This window comes from Arachis stenosperma, chromosome 7 (genome assembly GCF_014773155.1).
Source record: "Arachis stenosperma cultivar V10309 chromosome 7, arast.V10309.gnm1.PFL2, whole genome shotgun sequence".
NCBI lineage: Eukaryota > Viridiplantae > Streptophyta > Magnoliopsida > Fabales > Fabaceae > Arachis > Arachis stenosperma.
Window position 1 is genome coordinate 23,519,849 of NC_080383.1, and position 21,227 is coordinate 23,541,075.

At 33.1% G+C, this 21,227-nt stretch overlaps 1 long non-coding RNA gene and 1 pseudogene across 1 annotated transcript; both read right to left on the bottom strand.

The window, feature by feature from the left end:
* Positions 1–6,401: 6,401 nt before the first annotated feature.
* Positions 6,402–7,968, bottom strand: LOC130939573 (tyrosine--tRNA ligase, chloroplastic/mitochondrial-like; annotated as a pseudogene).
* Positions 7,969–11,046: 3,078 nt separating this feature from the next.
* On the bottom strand, positions 11,047–14,300 carry LOC130940682 (uncharacterized). Its single transcript, XR_009070363.1, has 5 exons — positions 14,074–14,300; positions 13,834–13,973; positions 13,579–13,649; positions 13,010–13,099; positions 11,047–12,873 (listed from the first exon to the last, which is right to left on the bottom strand). It is a non-coding gene; the product is annotated as an uncharacterized LOC130940682 (long non-coding RNA).
* Positions 14,301–21,227: the final 6,927 nt, after the last annotated feature.

Here is a 21,227-nt window from a genome sequence, read left to right on the forward strand (position 1 = left end):
AGCTTGTTTATAAGCTTTGATATTATCTGGAGGAAGTTCTAGGATTGCCTTCGGCTTTCCTCCATTATTATGTATTATATATGTGGAAGCTGTTACCATGTTGGGGACCTCTGGTTCTCACCCATGCGGATTTTGTGGTTTTCAGATGCAGGACGTACGGTTTCCCGCTGAGGCATGCTGGAGACTTCTAGATTGCGAAGATTTCTTGTTCTTGGGGACTATGTTTTGGTTTATATGTTTTGCTTAGATACTTTTATCTCCATTAAATAATACATACTGTGATGACTCCTCTTATGGGAGATTTTTGGAGAATAGGTTTTATGTATTTGTGTCCCTTTGGGTTTCCTTTGGGGTTTTCCTTATTTTATCATATGTATATATTGTTATGCTCGGACCGGTTATCTTCGCAGCCGGATTTTGAGCCTTGATATTCCTGTTTTTGACACTCTTTTGTATATATATAATCTCGCGTTGGTTTATCCTTGTTCGTTACGTTATCGATCGGAGTGTTGCGCTTTTAAGTTGCGGTTTTTGTTTACCCCTTTTTCTACAAAGGCTCCTAGTTATAATCAATCATTCATACTACTATACGTACTAAATTTTTATTTTAGAGGTCGTAATACCTTGCCATCTCTGAATTATGACTTAAGCATAAGACTCTGTATGGTAGGGTGTTACAAATACTAAGGCATGCCTATATTGTTTACATAAACTTCTAAGCTCAGCTACTATCGCGGCGCCTGCCACTCTGCGACAGTTCCAACTTAGGACACTCATGGCTGTGTAGGGGGTATGGTTAGGCCCACCTCCTCAGCCATTGAGTCTTCCTCTCCTTTGTTCTGTCTTGTATACATTATCTTCTGGTAAAGCTCCTAAAATTCCTTCTCATTAGTATCACTTCCTCTGAACTTTTTTGCTTGCTTTGGCTCTTGTTCATTCTCTCACTCCTCGTTTGTGATTAGGTAGCTTGCTGCTTCTTTTCTGCTCTTCTTTAGACTCAGAACCTTCTTCATTCTCATTTCTAGTATCACAATGCACAATGCACACTCGCAGCAACAACCACCTCAACATCAACAGCAACAACAACAACAGGCAACAACAACAGCAGCAACCCCAATGCACACTTTGCTCTCCTTTCTATCGCAGCAACAATCTCAACAGCAATAGTAACTTCAACGGCAAGAGCACTATCAAGGACCATTACCACCACCATCGGAGTGACAACAACGCTTGGAATAGCCGCATCTCCTCAGCCCCTCAGCCTTTTTCTCTTTCCCTCTTTATATTTATATATGTAGGTTATGTGTTTGTGTAAATATCTGTGTGTGTGAATGGATATTGTTATTGTTATGGTCCTCCGATAAGAGAAGGAAGGAATGAGAGAAAAGAGAGAAGGAAGAACAAGCAAGGTTAGGTTTTGAATGTGCAGGTTCTTCTATTGGTTCTGTTTTGGGTTCTGATGGTGTTGTTTCTGCTGTTATTGAGGCTTTTGCTGCTGCAATTGGGGAGAAAGAGGGAAGGAGGTAGTGTGCGTTGGAGAGGGGGGCTGCAATGGAGAGGGAGAGGGAAGGGGGCTGCGATGGGGAGGGAGTGTGCATTGGGTAGGGGGTTGCGATGGAGAGGGAGGGGGAGTGTGCATTGGGGAGGGAGAGGGAAGGGGGCTGCGATGGAGAGGAGGGATTAAGGTTTGGGGGTGGTTTGCCAAGTCACGGCGGCCACGTTAGCATTGTGCTTGCCGGAGATTTGCTCCGGCGAGTTCGAGGACACGCTTGTCAAATTTTAAAATTTTTTAGGGACTATTTTGTCAATAGTAAAAGTCAGATACCATTTTGTCAGCGTTAAAATCTTTCGGGTACCGATTTGGTATTAACCTCTTCATTTAATAATAAAACATGTCACAAGGGGTAACTTACTCTCTAACTTAGAGAGGGTTGAATAGAATTCACCATTTATTTAATATCGACTTTATTTTTAAAATTTAATTTTAATACATTGTCAGTGTAAAGTACTTTTACACATATATCTAATTACGTAACGTCATATCAACAAAAATAATTACTTTTCATATTGACACAGTCAATGATCATTCAAAAAAACGAATATAATTAAACAATTGTGTAAAATATCTTATACTATTAATGTATCAAAATTAAATTTATTTTATTACATTTTTAAGTATTTAAGTAGTTTATTTATTATTCGTATCTTTTAAAATTATTTTTATCAACGATACGAACTCACAATATCATTTTAGTAGTTTGCCTCCAAAAATTTATTAGGACCGAAGTATCTTACATGAATGAACTAGAAATGTTTAGTTTGTAAAATTTATTATGAATGTTTGGTTTGTAATTTTTTTGGACTTCTTTAAAATTCGTTATACTATTTATAGGAAGTATGGATATCAGCCTTGCCATGGACAAATAAATGTAGACAGCAGGGATTGTGGTGCATTTTTTTTTTTTAATGGAAATGGGAGGAGGAATACCTACTCTGAGTTAAACCCCAAAATAGTCTCTGAAATTGGCATTTTGTACCAATTTTTTCTCATTTTTTTAAATTTAAAATTTTAATATCTTGGATACACTAATTTCAATTCTATTTTTTCATATATCGTTTAAATACAAATACTTTTATAAAAAAATTTAAGATTTTAGTTTTAATTATATAATTTTTTTTAATAATTTAATGTTGATAAATTTTGTAATATATAAGTATATTATTATAAAAAAAATAATTATATGATTGATTAGACACATTTTTTTCATAAAAAAACATGTATTTTTAACAAGAAATTAATAATTAAAATAAATATTTTTTTTTATGAAATAGACGTTTTCGTTATGTATAAATGAGCTAGATTGAAGGCACTTCAACCACCCTCACTACCACTTTTGATTTCTGCAGTCTAGACGAAAGAGGTCGGAGATGATAATGAGGGAAACTTGAAATGCCTTCACGTCAACTCCAAAACGGCGGCTATTAGAGGTATTCGCAAGAAAAAAAATATTTTATAAAAGTATTGAAAGAGGTTGGAGATGGTAGTGAATGTGCTTGAAAGGCCTTAACGTCAACTCGAAGTCGGCGAATAGGGCATTCGCAAAAGAAAAAATATTTTATAAAAACACTTTTATTTGAAGAACGTGTGAAAAAATAGAATTGAAATTAATGCATTAAAAAATATTGAGAATTTTGAATTTATAGAAAAAAAATGAGAAAAAATTGATGAAGGGACTAGTTTGGTACACGACATTCAATTTTAGGGACTAAAATGAGTCACTTAATACAAAGTGAGGGACTAATTTGGTGCATATACAACGATGGCATAATGGATGATACGTGGACGAATACTGTTGCGACACGTGGCCAAATAACATTGTGACACGTGGCACAACTATCCACGTCAGCATGTCACGTGTCACTAGTCAACACATCACCCTACCATTACACGTGGCCAAATCATGAAGTGACACGTGTTACTTACAGTCCACGTCATCATGCCATGTCATCACGTCGTTAATGGAAAATGGGTCAGGGACTACTATAGTGCATTTTTTTCAATCTCAGGGACGTAATTGGTGCAATTGGAATCTCAGGGACCATTTTGGAGTTTAACTCTACCTACTCCAGTGACACTCCATTGCTATCCCTAACCGAAAAAAAAAAAAAAATTCAATAACCAACGTTAGCCACGACAAGGGTGGACCAAGGCCCTACTTAAAAATTAGAAGTGACAAATTGGCCAAAACTCACCTCTCGAACTTGAAAATTGAGTTTGCTTCAGAATTTCCGTGGGAAATGCGGCATGTAGAGTCCTGTCTTTCCGAGGAACATTCTGGTTCTTGTCAGGCGGCACGAACAATCATCAGGTTCTGGCCAAGTGTCTTTGACCTGAAATTGAAAGTTCATATATAGAAAGTTATAAACTGATTATCAAATTACTCAGCATAGCATATAGACTCAGTTTAGCCAACTTTCTAGTGCAGATTTGCTTGATGCTGAAGTATGGATTTGTATCTATGCAGCCAAAGACAAATAAAATACACAAACACGGTAAAATATTTGTTTTAAGATTCACTCATAATCCTGGAATTTGGATATTTCAGGAATACAAAATTACAGCAAGAATTGGTATTATATGGTTTTCTTTGAGAGCATGAAAGGAAACTGGACAATGACAGAAAATGAGGTTGGAAATGATGAATAATCAGTACCGGAGAATATAAGCCCAGAAGTTTCAACATATAATTAGCTCCATGATTAGGAATTATTCAGTAAAGTTCCGAAATATACGCTATAATTTCCAGCCACTACTGTTGAGCCCGCCTAGTTGGACAAGGCTTTGTTGTTGTTTGTTTATAATTTATAATCCTTGATCTTAGTTATTTTCAAGGTCAAATTCCAAAATAGAACGAGATATTTTATTAAGCACTATATTTCAGGGCCAAATGCCATGTTGAGTGGATAGAAAGTAGATAAAGAAATATTTTACTAAGCACGAATAATATTTCAGAGCCAAATGCCTGTTGAGTGGAAAGAAAGTAGATAAAGAATGCATGAATTCCGTGTAAAAGCTGTATCAATAGAGACTAGTTTATATTGATAGGATGAAATTAATACACACACACAGGAAATAAATAAATATGAAAACATATTTTCTTATTGCATTCCCACATTGGCAATCAAGACTTACAAAGGAGATAACGATGTCCAACTTCACAACCAACTTCCTAATCAATGTTCATTTCAGCATAGCTTATGCTTCAGTCTCAACTACTTTTCACTTTTTATCCCCTCCAAGAGGCAGGCATTCAACATAAATGTTCATATTAGCAACAGTAATTTGCAAATGCCCTTTTTTGTTTTTCTTATAAAAAATTGATGCAAAAATACAAAACAAGGAAATCAAATCTTTAGTATTTTGTTCATTCCAAATCGATTCATTTACTATTAATTAAATGTAATTATAATAAAAGAAGTACTAAAATAGGATTGATATGGTCTGCTAGTGACAACATTGCTCAAAAATCTGTTTCCTTGGACCAGGCACCAAAACCAGTATGTGCTTTGTGAATTTCTGATGAGAAGAATTAGCGTGAACAGGGAATTCACCTAGAGAGTGATCAGGAGTCCAGGACTATCCTTATCAAAATAATAATTTTTCTTCTCACCAGACTCCAAATAGAGAAAATCATGAAAGGACATGTAAAATTATTGAACAAGGTACGAAACTAAAGGAAGGGATTTGCTACTAAAATATTAGCATACAAAGTATCCAGGCAAAATTTTATGGTTCATGCCTTGTTCACTTTTATTACTCCTCAACACCATTTCCTTTAAGTGCAGATCGAAATAGAAAATAAGCTCTATATTTCAGAATGCATATGTTTAGTGGTTATTTCCAGATTCAATTGGATGAATGTAATTAATGGACAATAAAGAAAAGGTAAAGGGGATATCCTAGAAAGCGGCCACTCTGATATGATACTAGGGAGTTTTTATTTTTTTTTATTTTTATCTTAAAGTGAGTTCTTATACTCAACAATAACAACAACAAAGCCTTAGGGGTCAGCTGAGTTCTTATACTCAATGGCGGAAAATCAGAGACATCTAAACCAATGAAAGCAAAGCATTTTTGTTGAGTTTTCCTTTTCAAGATTCAACGAAAATTGTTACTCGCAGAAGTCAGAATGCCTAGTTGTATGCCCTTAGAACAAATGACAAACCAACCATTCAACATGAGGATGGATGATAGTGATAGAACTAGTATTGCTATTCAAGGATAGGTAAAGAAAGCATACCTTAACAGAGACAATACCATTAGAGTATCCTCGTCCAGTTTTTTCTTCAATGACGTCTCAGATCCCCAATCAAACCACAACGGGTTCTATATCGGTAGAACCAAACAAGCCTAGAAACCAGAAGTTGTTGGTTTTAGGCAGGGCTAGGTGAGAACATTTTCTTCTTCTCTCTCTAAAAGGATCAGGCATCATCAGTATAATGATTCTCCATAGGCATATAAATTCACATCAATAGGTCGAGCAAATGGAAGGCAAACAAAGCTCCAATTTGTTCAACCACTATTTAACTATGATAAACACTGCCAGTTATGTGGCAAGACTTGAAATATGCCAACAGAGGAGTAACGTTCAAAACTGCAAGTATCTTCTGAGTTCATTAACTTATGCTGAATACTATAGGAAAATACTAAAAAATAACTACTCAATGTATTTACTTCAATATTCTCTAGCCAAGAAAAGGCTGAAGTGCTTAACCGCGGCAGCTGTTGTTGCATTCTAAAATCAAGAGGCACTATACTCAAAAGTTTACAATTGCAATGTTAGAAACCCCAAAAAATGAATGCACATCTGCATTGCTTATTTGCTTTTACATTTTACCACTAATAGAAAAAAAATTAAAACAGCATGCTAGAAAACCATATTAGAAAATCCATCACATGCCAAAACCGATAAAGATACTTACTCTTTAGCAGCAAAAATCAAAGGTATCATAAGAAGACAACAAAACTGCAATTATAAATAGTCATCAAAGAATATTCAGCTATCTAAGAATTCCCTGTCATGCTATTCTGCGAGCACCTTATTCTTTTTGCCAGCAGATAAAAGGAGAACTTTCCCATCCACTATATCTGCTTCCTCGATCCTCTTATTTTCACTATCCACTCTGTTATTGTTCAAGTAAAGACCCGGCCCTTGCTTCAACAAATGGCGCGCGGCAGATTTGCTCTCAAACAAACTAGAAGAGACTGAAAGATCTACCAAGGACAAGTTCAAACCATTGTCATAAGCCAAAGAACAAGATGGTACACCCCCAGCTATTCCCTTGATAGTTTTCCAGTCCAACCTTGTCTTAGATCCCGGCCGCAATGCTTCTGTAGCCTTAAGTGCCTCAGTCAAACCCTCCTCTCCGCGAACAAACCTTGTAACTTCCTCAGCAAGTTTGCGCTGAGCAGTATTAGGCACATAACCCGGTTTCTTCATCTTCCCTTCCAATGCAGCTATCTCCTCAATATCCAAAAACGTGAGAATCTTCAAAAACCTAATAACATCTGCATCTGGAACCGTGAAAAAAATACTGATAAAATTTGTAAGGTGACAACATCGCAGGTGAAAGCCAAATCGCGCCATCCTCTGATTTTCCAAACTTAGTACCATCACTCTTCAACAAAAGAGGGAATGTAAGTCCGTAAGCGCCCTCGACCTGCAAGATCTTCCGAATCAACTCAGTCCCAGCAGTTATATTACCCCACTGATAACTCCCCCCAATCTGAACATTCACACCCTCATTCTGAAACAAGTACAAGAAATCATATCCCTGCAACAACTGGTAGGTGAGTTCAGTATAACTCATTCCTTGTTCAGATTCCAATCTCTTCCTAAGACCCTTAGCAATCACAGACCCAACCCTGGCATACTTACCAACATTCTTCAAAAATTCTAACAAACTAAACTCTTTCCACCAGTCATAGTTATTCAAGATCACAACATTAGAACCTTCCAAGTTCGAATTCAGAGAGAGACCTAGAATTTGTTTGATAGTTTGGGATATACCTACCGTGTTCCTCTCGAGTGTGGCAACGTCGAGCTCCGGCCGCTCCAGTGACTTGCCAGAGGGGTCGCCGACGCGGGCAGTGGCGCCGCCGATGAGGGCAACGGGTTGGTGGCCGCAGCGGCGAAACCAGGAGAGGACGATGATGCCGAGGTGGAGGCTCTCTGCAGTAGGGTCGAAGCCGCAGTAGACCTTCAAAGGCGGGGAATTAGCGGCGCTCAGGGCGAAGCAGAGTTTGAGGTTGGTGTTGGAGAGTGTATTTGGTTCTGGTGAAATGGAGAGTGAGGGAAGGGTAATTTGAAAGGGAAAAGGGAGAGTTTGGTGGTTGAGTGAGATAAGAAGAGGATGGTTCTTGTTGAAGCAGAGATGTAAGCCATTGCTGCTGCTCTCTGCCTTTCCTTACTTCCTCTATCTCTATCTTCCTTCCATTTCGAATGTGTTTTTGTAAAGGGAAAGTATAGGGGCAATAATTTAAGGATACAATGTTTATAATGGAAGTTTAAGAAGTATTAGAGATATAATTATTAGTGTTACATTGTTTTATCAAGTTATACTTTTGGGATGAGTGGTTTCATGATATTAAAATTTTAGATTCGAAAGGTAGATGTTTATTTATCTTGGTATTTGGATAGTATTAGTGATGTTCATTCTATTCATGAATTAAAGATTTAGTTCATTGTACATTTAGATTATTGGGTCCTAGCACTACTCTTTTGTAAATAATAGAGTAAATACCCAATTCGGTCCTTGTCCATTTTTACGAAGAACAAAGCGATCCCTGTTCAAAAAAAAAGGGACACTTCGACCCTCAACCTTTTTATTTTGGGACAATATGATCTCTGTTAAAAAAATTATTTAAATAATAATAAAAATTGGTTTTGTGAAAGTTTTATTTGTATTTTGTAGGGGTTTAAAAACAAACTTATTAATAGTTTGTGAAGGTTTAAAATTTTCACAAAATATAAATAAAATCCCCACAAAACCAATTTTTATTATTATTTAAATAATTTTTTTAACAGAAGAATCGTATTGTCCCAAAATAAAATGATTGAGGGTCACAGTATCCTTTTTTTGGACAAAAATCATTTTGTCTTTAGTAAAAATGAACAAAGACCGAATTAAGTGTTTACTCTAAATAATATTAATGGGATAATTCACATAATTGTGCTTTCCACCTCTAAATTGTACTAGTAGAGTAGCCCGTGCATTCGCACGGCGTATGTGTTATTATTTATATCTTGAAAAGATAAGTTTTATTTTAAAAATATTATAGTTGTATTAAATAATATTAAATAATATATATCACTTAAAATATGATATTTAGCATGTGAATATAATTATGAAAAGGTAAAAAAAAAATGCAAACATAATATTAAAAAAGAACATATAAATATAGTAACAAACACAAACTCAAGTATGTAACGCTCACTATGTATCAACTATAATTTATACATAATGTGTATAATTCAAATTTAAGACACTAACCAACCATAAATGAAATAAAATATGTTTTATAAATAACCAACATAAGAAAATTTCAAAATAAGAAATTCTCCAAAAATCATAAAAAAAAAGTTAAAAACTTGAATTTTTTGAGATAACATAAAATTTAACCCCTAAAAACTAAATATATATCCTAACATATGATAACCTTTAACTTGAACCTACCTATAAAACTATAACTACATATAAAACAAAGAAATCTTTTATCGTCAATTTAATAAAAAAAATATAGACTCAAAATTATAAGAAAACTCCATATAACATTTCAACTTATTGATTTCTAGTTTAGTAGATACCAATTTGTCCAAGTAAACAATTATTTTGGACGAGATAATACACTGTAGTGTAACTTTGACTACATATCAACATAATCAAAGTTAATTGATCTATTGTTAAAATTACAGTCTGATTGATGAAGTCCGCTCCTAGCCAATCTGCTCGTCATTGTAAGACCTACAAAAATGAAAAGAGAATGCAATTACATCATTGAACAAAACATCACTAATTAAACATCGTAAGAATACTGAATAATAAAAAATGACACTATAAAAGAAGTTAAAATAGAACGAATTTGATAATAATCAAAATAAGTTACACATGTTTCTCCAAAAGGAACTAACATGATGTAACTAATGACATATTATAATTAACAAATCATAATTTTATCTCAATGAGTAAAAGTCAAAACAAAATTAAGCTATTGAAGAATTCAGTTAGTGATTTCATGTCAGTTAGTAAAAGAAAAAAAAGTAAAAAAATAATAGTTTCAAGTTATAGAAAATTGAATAAACACCGTCATTTTCACAATAAATCAATATAATTGACAAAAACGATGCTCAAACTTTGCACAGACAAAAAATGATAAAAATTTAAAAGAATCACAGGTAAGGTGGGCAGAAATTTGAGAGTGCATATTTTGCTCTGTAAACAAAGTTTATATAAGTTATAACTAAAATTGCCCAAAAAATTCTAAACTGAAAAAAAAAAAGCTTTGTTCTTGTTATGTCAATTTTTCAATGTTAGAAAATAGAAAAAAAAAATAAAAGATAATAAAAAAAATTCAAGACATAAGAAGAGATTAAAATTTTATCTCAATTTCAAATATCTTAAGAAACAAATCCACACTTAAATGCCAAAAAATAAATAAATAAATAAATAAAATTCAAGAAAACAAAAAGAAGAAAAAGGGAGTTGAAACAGTGTAGTGGAAGCCTTAAAATGACCTCAAGTTCCTCTATAATGAATGAAGTTGCAAGTTGAGAGCTCATTATTGAAGGCAGTTTATTCTAGGTTGTAAAAGAGAAAGAGAAAGAAGACTGAGGCACAAGTTAGAGAAGTACATCATTACCTACTCTCCTTAACTAATAACCTACTCTCTTTGATTGAAATTTCTCATTACATATGTGCATTTACAGTTTTTTACACAATGAAGCACCTAAACTAATTAATGAAAAACAAAAAGATAATATAATCTTTTTAATGGCAAAAGATTTCTTGTTACGACATGTGGGCCTCATTAAAAGGGTGAAGAGTTGAAGACTAAAGATCACATATTCCTATAAAAATTTAAGTCAAGTATATTAGAAATACAATCACATTAGAGTTCACAGGTTAATATCCTTGACAACTTGGAGAGTAAAAATCATAAAAATCAACATTTTTGCCATTTCACTTGAGCCATTCATAGAATTATAAATCTTGGTAACTGATATTGTAGATTTTATTTGCTCAAAATTGAATATATTCTCAGTCTTATATTTTATTAAAGGGTCATATTAACAAAAGCAACAAATACTTTAAATAATGGATATCTCAGAGTTAGCTCTAAGATAAATTTATTATTGAATAACAAACTAACAAACTACTTGAATTTTCTATCACTTTCGACATTCTGTATCAAGAATTATAATCTCACTCCTTTAATGACATAATGACAATTACAGTTCATAATTATCAAATCAAAGAAGCATTGAACATTTAATGTAATAAAATACAAAAGTGAATGATTTTTTGCACTTAATGCATGCACATCAAATCAAGCTTAGTGCTTAAAGTGAGAAAAGAAAGACTCCAACCACTCAAAATTAATATTGCATGTATTTAGCATTGGACAAATTTCGGTTCCAACACTTCCAGTGCTATTAAAAATTACCAGTGTGCTTAATGTCAATATCAATCAAAAGGAATAATCAAACAAGTTATTCCAAAATTAATCAAACATGATTAGCAGGGCTTTATATGAATTGCAACCTTCATGTTGGTTACTGATTCCCATGGATCCACATGTTGATGCACCACTGGCTAAGATGGCCTTGGAAAAATCATTTTCTGTTGAATTTTGAAGCTGGTGTGTATTTTAAAATTCTCCGCCAACTTAGTGAGGCTACTGAGTTAGAGCTTCAATTGCGTAATTTGATCCTTAGTCTTTGTCGAGAAGAATGATATCATCTTAACCCACACAGAATTAAATAAAGTATATCAGATCATCATATAGGAAAACTGTAAGAAATTAAAAAATAAACGATATAGGTAACTCTAATAGACATGATATGGTTATATTTAGGTCACTACTTTTTCTCCTGGGCTCCATCCAATTTTCTATCTTGTACGAGGTATTATCTACAAAATTAAAAGAACAAAAAAAATAAGCAACTACACAAGACATTATTCTCTTTCCTAATCTGCTACATACAATTTGGAGAAAGCAGCACATCAAACTTAAACAGGTGAGATATTCATCCTTAAGGCATTTTATAGAGAAATTATATCAAATGAAAAATCTATCAGTACTCTTAAGAGATAAAAGTAAAAGTATATATGATATCCAATTTTAAAATTAAGGGTTCTAGTTTATCCATAATCTGTTATCTAGGTGCTTGTATTTTCAAAAATACCATATCACTGGACATTGGATTTTCCAAAATTAATGTGCAAGTTAGATGAATCGAATGATCAAAGTCTCTAGGTCGTTCATTCAATAAAACTACTATACAAACCATTAATATGTCATGATAAGACACGGAACACTCATCAAGCATTTGAACTAATATAGTGGATGTGATTGGCTATCAGATAGTTGTATAATAATATGAAATTTACAATAATAGCAAACCTGTTATATTTTTACATTGTTTTTCAGCATGAAGTATTCATAATGCTTTAACTAAATTTATAATAATAATATCAACCACTTGTTTAACAGTGAAAAAAAGACAAGATTATAATTGAAAGGTACCTAATTTAATCACCCAACAGGCATCATGGATACATAATCACCCAACAACCACCCAAAACAAACACTAAGAGCCTAGCAACAACATCAATGATAAAGCTAAAACATAAAAACAAAAAACACAACAAAAGAGAGACAACAATCCCAACATGAAAGACACCAACTACAACAGCACCCCTGCCAAGATATTCCACCCTCAAATGCGTATAACCTTGCAAAAGCAAGAGAGTCAAAATAAAACCGCCACTCTCAGCATAAAGATGACATCAATAACAACCAAACATAATCATTCCTAATGTCCCATCTTCTTTACTCTTCCATCCCCCATATTTTTTACTTAAAAGCTCCTCCCACCGTATTTCAGTAGATTGGTTCCAAAAACTCTACCACCAAGAGAAAGAGAGGTAGCAAGGAACATAAGTGCCACCAATCATCCCTAATAGCCAGATGAAAATCAACATCGTTGGGTATAAGGCAGAACAAACTCGCATATCCCTACAGAATGACCATATATATATATATCATTTAGAGCTTACCATCATTTATTTCCAATCCAGCCAGTCACCAATCTGCACATGAGCTAGAAATTGTTAAACCAAGTTATGCTCATAGTTTCACTCATTTTGCAATGCGTGTCCACATATTAATGTAGCGAAAATCTTTTAAAGTTGGATGCCAAAATTTAAGAGAAGCTATGATTTTAACTGAATTCACCAATCTGTTCCTTTCAAAGTTGAGGTTCCAACTCTTGATAGCTTTATTTGCTGACCGTTCAAGATCAACTTAACCAATTATCTGGCAAAGAAAAACATTATCACTTATTATTGCTCTCCAATTTTGGCTTCACAACTTTTGGCATCATAGATTTATAATATAATAAAATTCTTACGACATGATTGCAAGTGATTTGATATCTTAGTCTCAAGTCCAATAAACTTATGATATTGCAATTAAAGAGTTAAAAAAGAAAGAGAACACATGTAGAGACCATAAGAGGTTCATTTATAAATAAGATTTGTGATCTCATCACAAAATATGTCTTAGCTTGAAACTTCAATTAGAAGACGCTGTACATCCTCTAGGGGTGAGCTATGCATGAATTAGAAAATTTATGTGCATATAGATCTAGATAATTTTTTTCTCTATTTCAACCACATCCCAAACTCATCCTAAAGACAACCATAAGATTAACAGTACCACATATAGAATGAAAGTTATGCCAAAAGGGTCTTTGATTGTCTCCACAAAATAAAGCTTTAATTTCTTTGGATTACCTCCTTTCCATTTCCTGCTCTTCTCTTTCCTTCCTTTTTCAAAACTCCTATTTTCTCTCACTCAAGTTATTCTGTAAATCAGTTTCAGTGGTTTGAATATAATTAACATGTCATAAAGCTATTAAAAAAAATGCTGAGTATTTTCCAGGATAAAACCAAAGCAATAAATCAACATAAATAATAGATGCAAAATCAGCAACATTATCAACAAATGAGTTATATCTGAAACGTGTCACAGAAATGCTAGAGAAAGACCTTTATACATGTTCCTCTCTTTTGGCTTTGTTCTCTCGTTTTGCAGCATTCCCTATCCTCGTATCTCACAGATTTATTCTTGGGTCATCCCTTAAATAAGAGATCTTCTGTTCTCAACTAAAATGTAAGCTCCGCCCACACTGCAACAAAACAACAACAACAACAAAAACAATAATAATAATAATAATCAAAATTCTCTCCCCTTCCTTTAAAAAAAAAAAGAAATGCAGAAACATTTACCAACGAAGTCAGAGAAGACGCAATGATTTCTGTTCCCTGCAAATTTCACAAACTCTGTGGTCTTTTCCAAGAAACACAAAATTCATAAATTGATTTGAAAGTTTCTAACCAAGTACACGTATCAATGTCTATGAAAGTATTGAGAAGTGAGAATAGTTTCAGACCTACGAAACCATACCTACGTAGTTGGTAGAAATCATCATTAGATCATATTTTGTAGCTTGCATATATATATATATATATATATATATATATATATATATATATATATATATTGATAGAAAGATCTGATTTTAGGACAATTTCATTTAAAAAAAAAACTCATAATTCTATTAAAATGCCATGTCAGCTTGAGCTCTTCCAAGTTTACTAGTATAGAAAGATATTATATGTAAATGAATCCCTTATACCACCACTAAAAGAAAACACCAAACCCAAACCAACCCCAACCCCAAAAAAAAAAAAAAAAAAAAAAAAAAAAGATAAAACTAATACAACCGGAATATCACGTTCTTTCTTTGCCATTTACCAAGTCTATTTTCTTTACTCATCTCGTTATCTGTGATGAAATTTTAGAAATAGGATGTACCATTTTTTTTTCTTTCGTGAAAGATCGTTCCACTAGTAAATGGATAGAGACCAAATGAATGTTGACTCTAAATTATTATATGTATGATTAACGGGAGGCCCAAATAATTGTTCTGCCTCTGCTGCTTTATGGTTTGTAGTCCAATTGAAATTTGAGAAGACACCAACAGCTCAAGTACACGGTGTTTCTGTGTCTCTCTCTATTTATTTTTTGCTTTTAAGAATCATGTCTTCCAATCTGACTCATTGTTTCCAGTTAAGTAGCGCCATGCACCTAAAATCCTAAATAGATCATAGTCTAATCATTATTACTTTTTCTGTAATTAATCTGAGTTAATCCCTTTGATGAGCTAATAAATCATAGTCTAATCATTCTTACTTTTTCTAATATATATATATATATATATATATATATATATATATTATTTGGTCCTTAAAACTTTAGATATGACATAGGAGTCAATTTATTGATTGGTTCCGTAAAATTGATAATAAATTAATGAAAAAAAATTAGTGCCAAGGATCATAATTCATAAAAGACTCTAATTCACAAATCAGTGCAACATCCTTAATTCAGCATTTAAAAGAGAAAGAAATTAAAAAATAAATAACTTTTCATAAAAGTAGATATTTAAATTCATTAAATAATATTATTTAAATTAAAAAGTTGACTAAAAATTAAAAATTTAAAAGATAAGTAGCATTTCTCTTAATAAAAAATTAGTTATATCAAAATTATTAAAAAGAATTATATAGATATTATATTAAAAAATTAATAAATAAGATTTAAAATGATAAAATCATCATATTATTCTTTTTTTTTTATCTTTTTTTTATATTTTTTTTGTTTTTGTTTGTTTCATTTTCTTATGTACAGGTGCTTTTGTCACTATTGGTCTATTGGAGCTCTTCCAATGAGTTCTTCTCTGTCTCTAAATTCTTCATAAATCTACTTTTTTAGGTGCACCGTGCAAAATTTGCTAATATTATTAACTTTTTTTTTATGTTATAGAATTTGATGGATTATGTGTTTTATCATTTGTTTGAATTGAATGAAGATACTTCAGTTTACTTGTTTGTCTATGATGAACAGAAAGAAGTATCACTAAAAATCTATATATGTTCTATATTAATTTATCTTGTTATTGTAAAAAATAAATAATTTGTTTTGTTGAGTATATTATCCGTTTGCTTTGGTTACAAATTGAAACTGGTACTTGACTCAAAACCAAAGCAGAATTTAGCTAGTGTTTCAAAAGATCCCTTATATCATGTGTTATGTTAGAAGAATTTAAAATTTTCAATCTCATATTCTGTATTTTACTTTTCTTTGTATCGATTATCTCTTACCCAAATTGAAAAACAATATCTTACTCATGAAGTTTGTATAATTTTATACTTTGTTTAATATGTATAGTGGATTGTAACTTTATGTTGAGTTTGAAGAAGCAAAATATTTTAAGATGATGACTAACCTGTATTGGAATAAAAGCCAAACTATATGTGTGATTTGTTTTGATTAGTGTGCAGAACATAATTTAATCATACTAGGCCCAAGAAGTATGAATATAAGTCCAAGAGAGGTTCAACTTAAACAAAGTATTCATACCATTACTCTTGATCCAAAGATTGAATGGCTGACTATAAGAAAGAAGGGAAGGAAACAAATTGGCCCAAGATCAAACCTAAGCCCAAAATTAGTGGTTCATATCCAAATTTAATCTTCCAACTTAGTTTCTAACTAAGTGATTCAGTTTTCATTTCATTTAAACAACACCACACTACCGAACCAAACTCTCTCTTCTCTCTCTTCTCTTTTCTTTTACATCACCCACGTGAACTCTCTGAAGTAAAACAAAGAAAAAGGAAGCTCTGAGCTAGGACAAAATTGAATAACAAAAAACAAGTTTCCAAATTCAAGCAAAGAAGAGGAAGTCAAAGAGGCTAGAGAAAAAAAGTAAAATTAAATCAGAAGGACAAATCACAAAAAGAAATTTTCACATTTGTGTTTCGTTGAAGGTTGCTGAAGAAATCCTCTACATTGCAAGCACCGATCTGAAAAAATGAAGAAAGTAAAGATCATGGAGCTCTGTTGTGAATCAACGTTCAAGCATCTGACTTGAAGACAAAGCAAGAATGAAGGGTTCAGATTCAACAAATAAGATGAACAAGGTTGAAAGAGAAGATAGAAGGTATGGTTGCATGTATGGTTAAGTCACTATTTATACCCTATCTCTTCTCTATCACGCTGCTACTGCTTCTGATTTTGGGATAAGAAGTCAAATAAGTACTGAAGCAAGTTTCAAGCCTAGGAAGCTTCATTTCTCTATTAAAGGGATGAACGGCCAAGGATTGGAGCAAAGAGTGAGAGCACAATGTTTGGATTTCCATAGCTTACTAAGCTAGTCATTCTTCTCCTTAATGGTTCTCATTGAATATCTTATTTTCTCAGTCTAGTCTTTCTTTATTATCAATAAAAAAAGGTAATACTGTGAGGATTGTATGAAAAAGCTATTGAGTGAAAAAAGGTAAGAGAGTTAGACTTGGAGAAAAGCCTATGTTTACTTTAGAAATTCTTTAGAAGTTTTTATGTTTTGTTGTCATGATCTTGAGGAGATTCCCTTACAAGTTGGGTTAGCATTTTGCTGTTGAAAGCTAGGGTAAGTTCCTAGTCAAGTCTGGCTTGGATTAGAAACTGGATTTGTCCCAGATAGGATTAGTTAAAATCCTAGGGAGAATTGGTGAATGTAATCTTGTTGAAAGATAGTAAAATTCCATCATTGTTGTGATGGAGACTGGATGTAGGATGCATTATACTGAGTAGTCGAACCAGGATATATGGCCGTGTTCTTCTTCTTCTCTTCTCTATTTCTGGTTCTGCACTTTAGGAGACAAAATAAAATTATCTTCTGATTCTACTACTAGCTATACTTCACTGTGATACACCTTGCTCATAACACTGTTTTGGCTCCTACCGTGTCAAGAGACAAAAACAAAAGGTCTCATGTTTCTTACTCAAAATATCTTAACAGAATCCTGGTTCGAAAATAAAAATCAAAAGAAGCCAAAATTTGACCCTTCTTTCTCTTAGCCACTGATATCTATCAATTGGTATCAGAGACTGGTCTCAAAAAGATCAAGCTTCATAACTTGGAGAAAAGATCTGGATGGCAAACAATATGGGATCTAACTCAATGGCATATAAACTGACTGAAGGATAATCAAACAACAGACCTCCATTCTTCAACGGGAAAAACTACAACTATTGGAAAGAAAGAATGAAGATCTTTGTTCAATCGGTGGATTACAACCTCTGGAAGATGATCATGAATGGTCTTTAAATTCCTACCAAAACTGGCGCTGATGGTGTTGTTACTCCCAAAGTCGAAGCATAGTGGAATGAAGATGACAAGAACAAGGTAGAACTCAATGCCAAGGCAGTCAACATACTAAATTGTGCAATCAGCTTCGAGGAATACCAGAAGGTTTCAAGATGCAAAACAGTAAAAAAATCTAGGATAAACTCTAAGTTACACATGAAGACACCACACAAGTAAAAGAAATAAAGATTGAGATGCTGAACAAAGAATATAAGATATTTTCTATGAAGAAAGGAGAATTGATTGATGATATGTTTGAGAGGTTCTCTATCATCATTAATAGCTTGGATGCTATGGAAATTACTCATTCCAAACAAGTGCTGGTAAGGAAAGTCTTGAGAAGCTTGACTAAAGAATGGAAAACTAAGACTACTGTCATCTTTGAAGGTAGCAACCTGAATCAAATGACCTATGATGAGTTGAGAGGAAAGTTACTAGCATATAAAATCACTCACATAAAAAATGATACAAAAAAAAGGAGTGACTCTTAAATCTTGTATTGAATCATTGGATGATGAATCTAGTGACTGTTTATCAGATGGCAAGATTGTGTTTTTTGCTAGAAAAATTAGAAAGATGATGAGACTAAAAGGAAGAAGCAAAGGAGGCAGTTCAAAGGATCCAAAGAAGGATATCAGCAAAGTCATTTACCACAACTGCAAAAAAGCTGGACATTACAAATATGACTGTCCCAAGCTGAAGAGAGAAGACAAGTCTCAAAAGGACAAGAAGAAGGGACTTATGACTTGGAAAGATCTAGAGAATGACAGTGAAAAGAGTGAAGAGTCTGACAATAATTCTCAAGCATGCTTAATGGCCAACCACAGTCACCAAAATGAGGTAATCTTTCTTGAACCCTCTAATGAAGAACTTCATCTTATGATTGATGACCTCACTGAAAAAATTAGAATTTTTTTTTGAATCAATGTCATGAACTTGAATCTGAAAATGACATCTTAAAGGCTGAAAATGCTTACCTTAGAGAAAAATTAAAAGAAGCCGAAAGAAGCTAAAAATTCTATTGATCTTGTTGAGAAAAACAAACGGCTTAGATCTGAAAGTCAAAGTCTTGATGGAAAGCATTCTGTTGTTACCTATTTAAATTGCATTGAAGAAAATAAAAGATTACAAAATGTGATTAAGGGATTAAGTCAAGACATAGCTAAATTTGTCCAAAGTTCTGAAAACTTGAACAAATTATTAGCTAGTCAAAGACCTTTATTTGTGAAGACTGGGTTGGGATATCAAGAAAAATATGAATCTATTTTTGAAAAATCATGCTTTGAAGATGAAGCCTCAACATCCAAAAACTTAGGCTTTCAAAATTCTAATCACATTGAAAAATCAGCAAGGAAAAACTTTTGTCAAAAATGCAATTGGGTTGGTCATTTACTTATTCAATGTATTATTTTTGAAAGAAAAATTGGTGAAAAAATTTACAAAGTGATTGGCAAGTACAATGCACTTAGACAACCAAGAAGGTTTAACATTAAAGGATCTAAAATGATTTGGATACATGAGATCATTTAAAGTATTGTGCAATTTTGCCTAGTATCCAAGAAGAAGAATGACATATGGTACTTAGATAATGGATGCTCTAAGTACATGACTGAAAAGTTCACATTCTTTATCAAACTTGACAAATACGATGGAGACTTTGTGACTTCAGTGACAATGGAAAAGGAAAGATTGTGGCCATAGGTAAGGTTGGTAAGATCGAGTTTCTCCACTTTCATTAAAGATATATTCTTAGTTGAGGGTTTGAAACACAACCTTCTAAGCATTAGCCAATTGTGTGATTTAGGATATTTGGTCATTTTCAAAAAGTTGGAATGTTTGGTTGTTTGTGAAAATGACAGTGAAACTCTAAACTTTGATTGCTACAAGTATTTTATTAATAATGTTATATTTTTTTTTTTTAAATTATATAGATTTGTATACATTGTCAAGATATGCCAATGCCTAGGGGTGGCAAGCGGGGAAGCCCGCCCCGCCCCGCCCCGCCCCGCCAAAAGCCCGCCCTTAGGCGGGCTGGCCCGCCCCGCCCCGCCTATTGAGGCGGTCCCAGAATCCCAGCCCGCCCCGCCTAACGGCGGGTTGGCGGGCCAAGCCCGCCAAATATCCTTTTTTTTACTTTTAACTATTAAATAATATATATAAAGACATAAAAAATTTTCTTTTATTTTTTACTTTTAACTATTATAATTTCTAAAAGTATAAACAAATTATAATTTTTATATTCACAAACATTAGTCTTTGTAATTATAAATATCTAATAAACATAATTATAAACTAAGTTTTCATCCAAAACATAATTATAAATATTGTTCTCAAAGCAAAATAAACATAATCTAAAACATAATTATAAATATTGTCTCTAAAACAAAATAAACATAATCCAAAACACTCAATTTTCATCTTCATTCTCTTGTAAGTTGGGTTGGGAGAAGTTGGATTTTGGTAAAAAAAAATTGTAAAAATACCCCCTCGCTAAAAAATACTAAGCCCGGCGGGGAAGCCCGCCCCGCCCCGCCAAAGCCCGCCAAAGCTCGCGGTTTAAGCGGTGTGGGTTAAGCGGGCTTTTGCTATTGGCGGTCCCAATTTTTCAGCCCAGCCCGCCTTTTTTGGCAGGTTACGCGGGCCGGCCCAGCGGGTTTAGGCCCGTTTGCCACCCCTACCAATGCCATACCATTTGTAGTGAACTCTGAAGATTTTTAGGTAGTTGAGCCTGAGTAAGGTGATGCCAGGCCAAAAAGAATGATATTGAATATGAAAAATCTAAACTAACTCTTGCTCAACTTCAGCATCAACTTCACCCAAATGAACCTAGTGTACTAACATCATCTACTTGTACGTATAGAAGCATAAGGATAGTAGTATAGAAATATTAGAGTTGTTTAACTTTAGCTAATGCACAATTATTCATTATATCTTTGATTTGTAATAAAATTATATTAATTAAAAATTTTATAAAAGGTGTTTCTTGTTCTGAGATTTTTATTTTATTTTATTAATTTTAGTTTTGAATTACACAATTTTAATTTAAAATTAAAAAGATATTGAACAAGCGTATATGATAAACCAATAATTGTTATTACACACAAGGGTCAAGAGAAGCAATTTTTTGCGAAAGATAAACAAATAAAAAAAATACAAATAAAAAATTTTACTAATGGTGAATTAGAG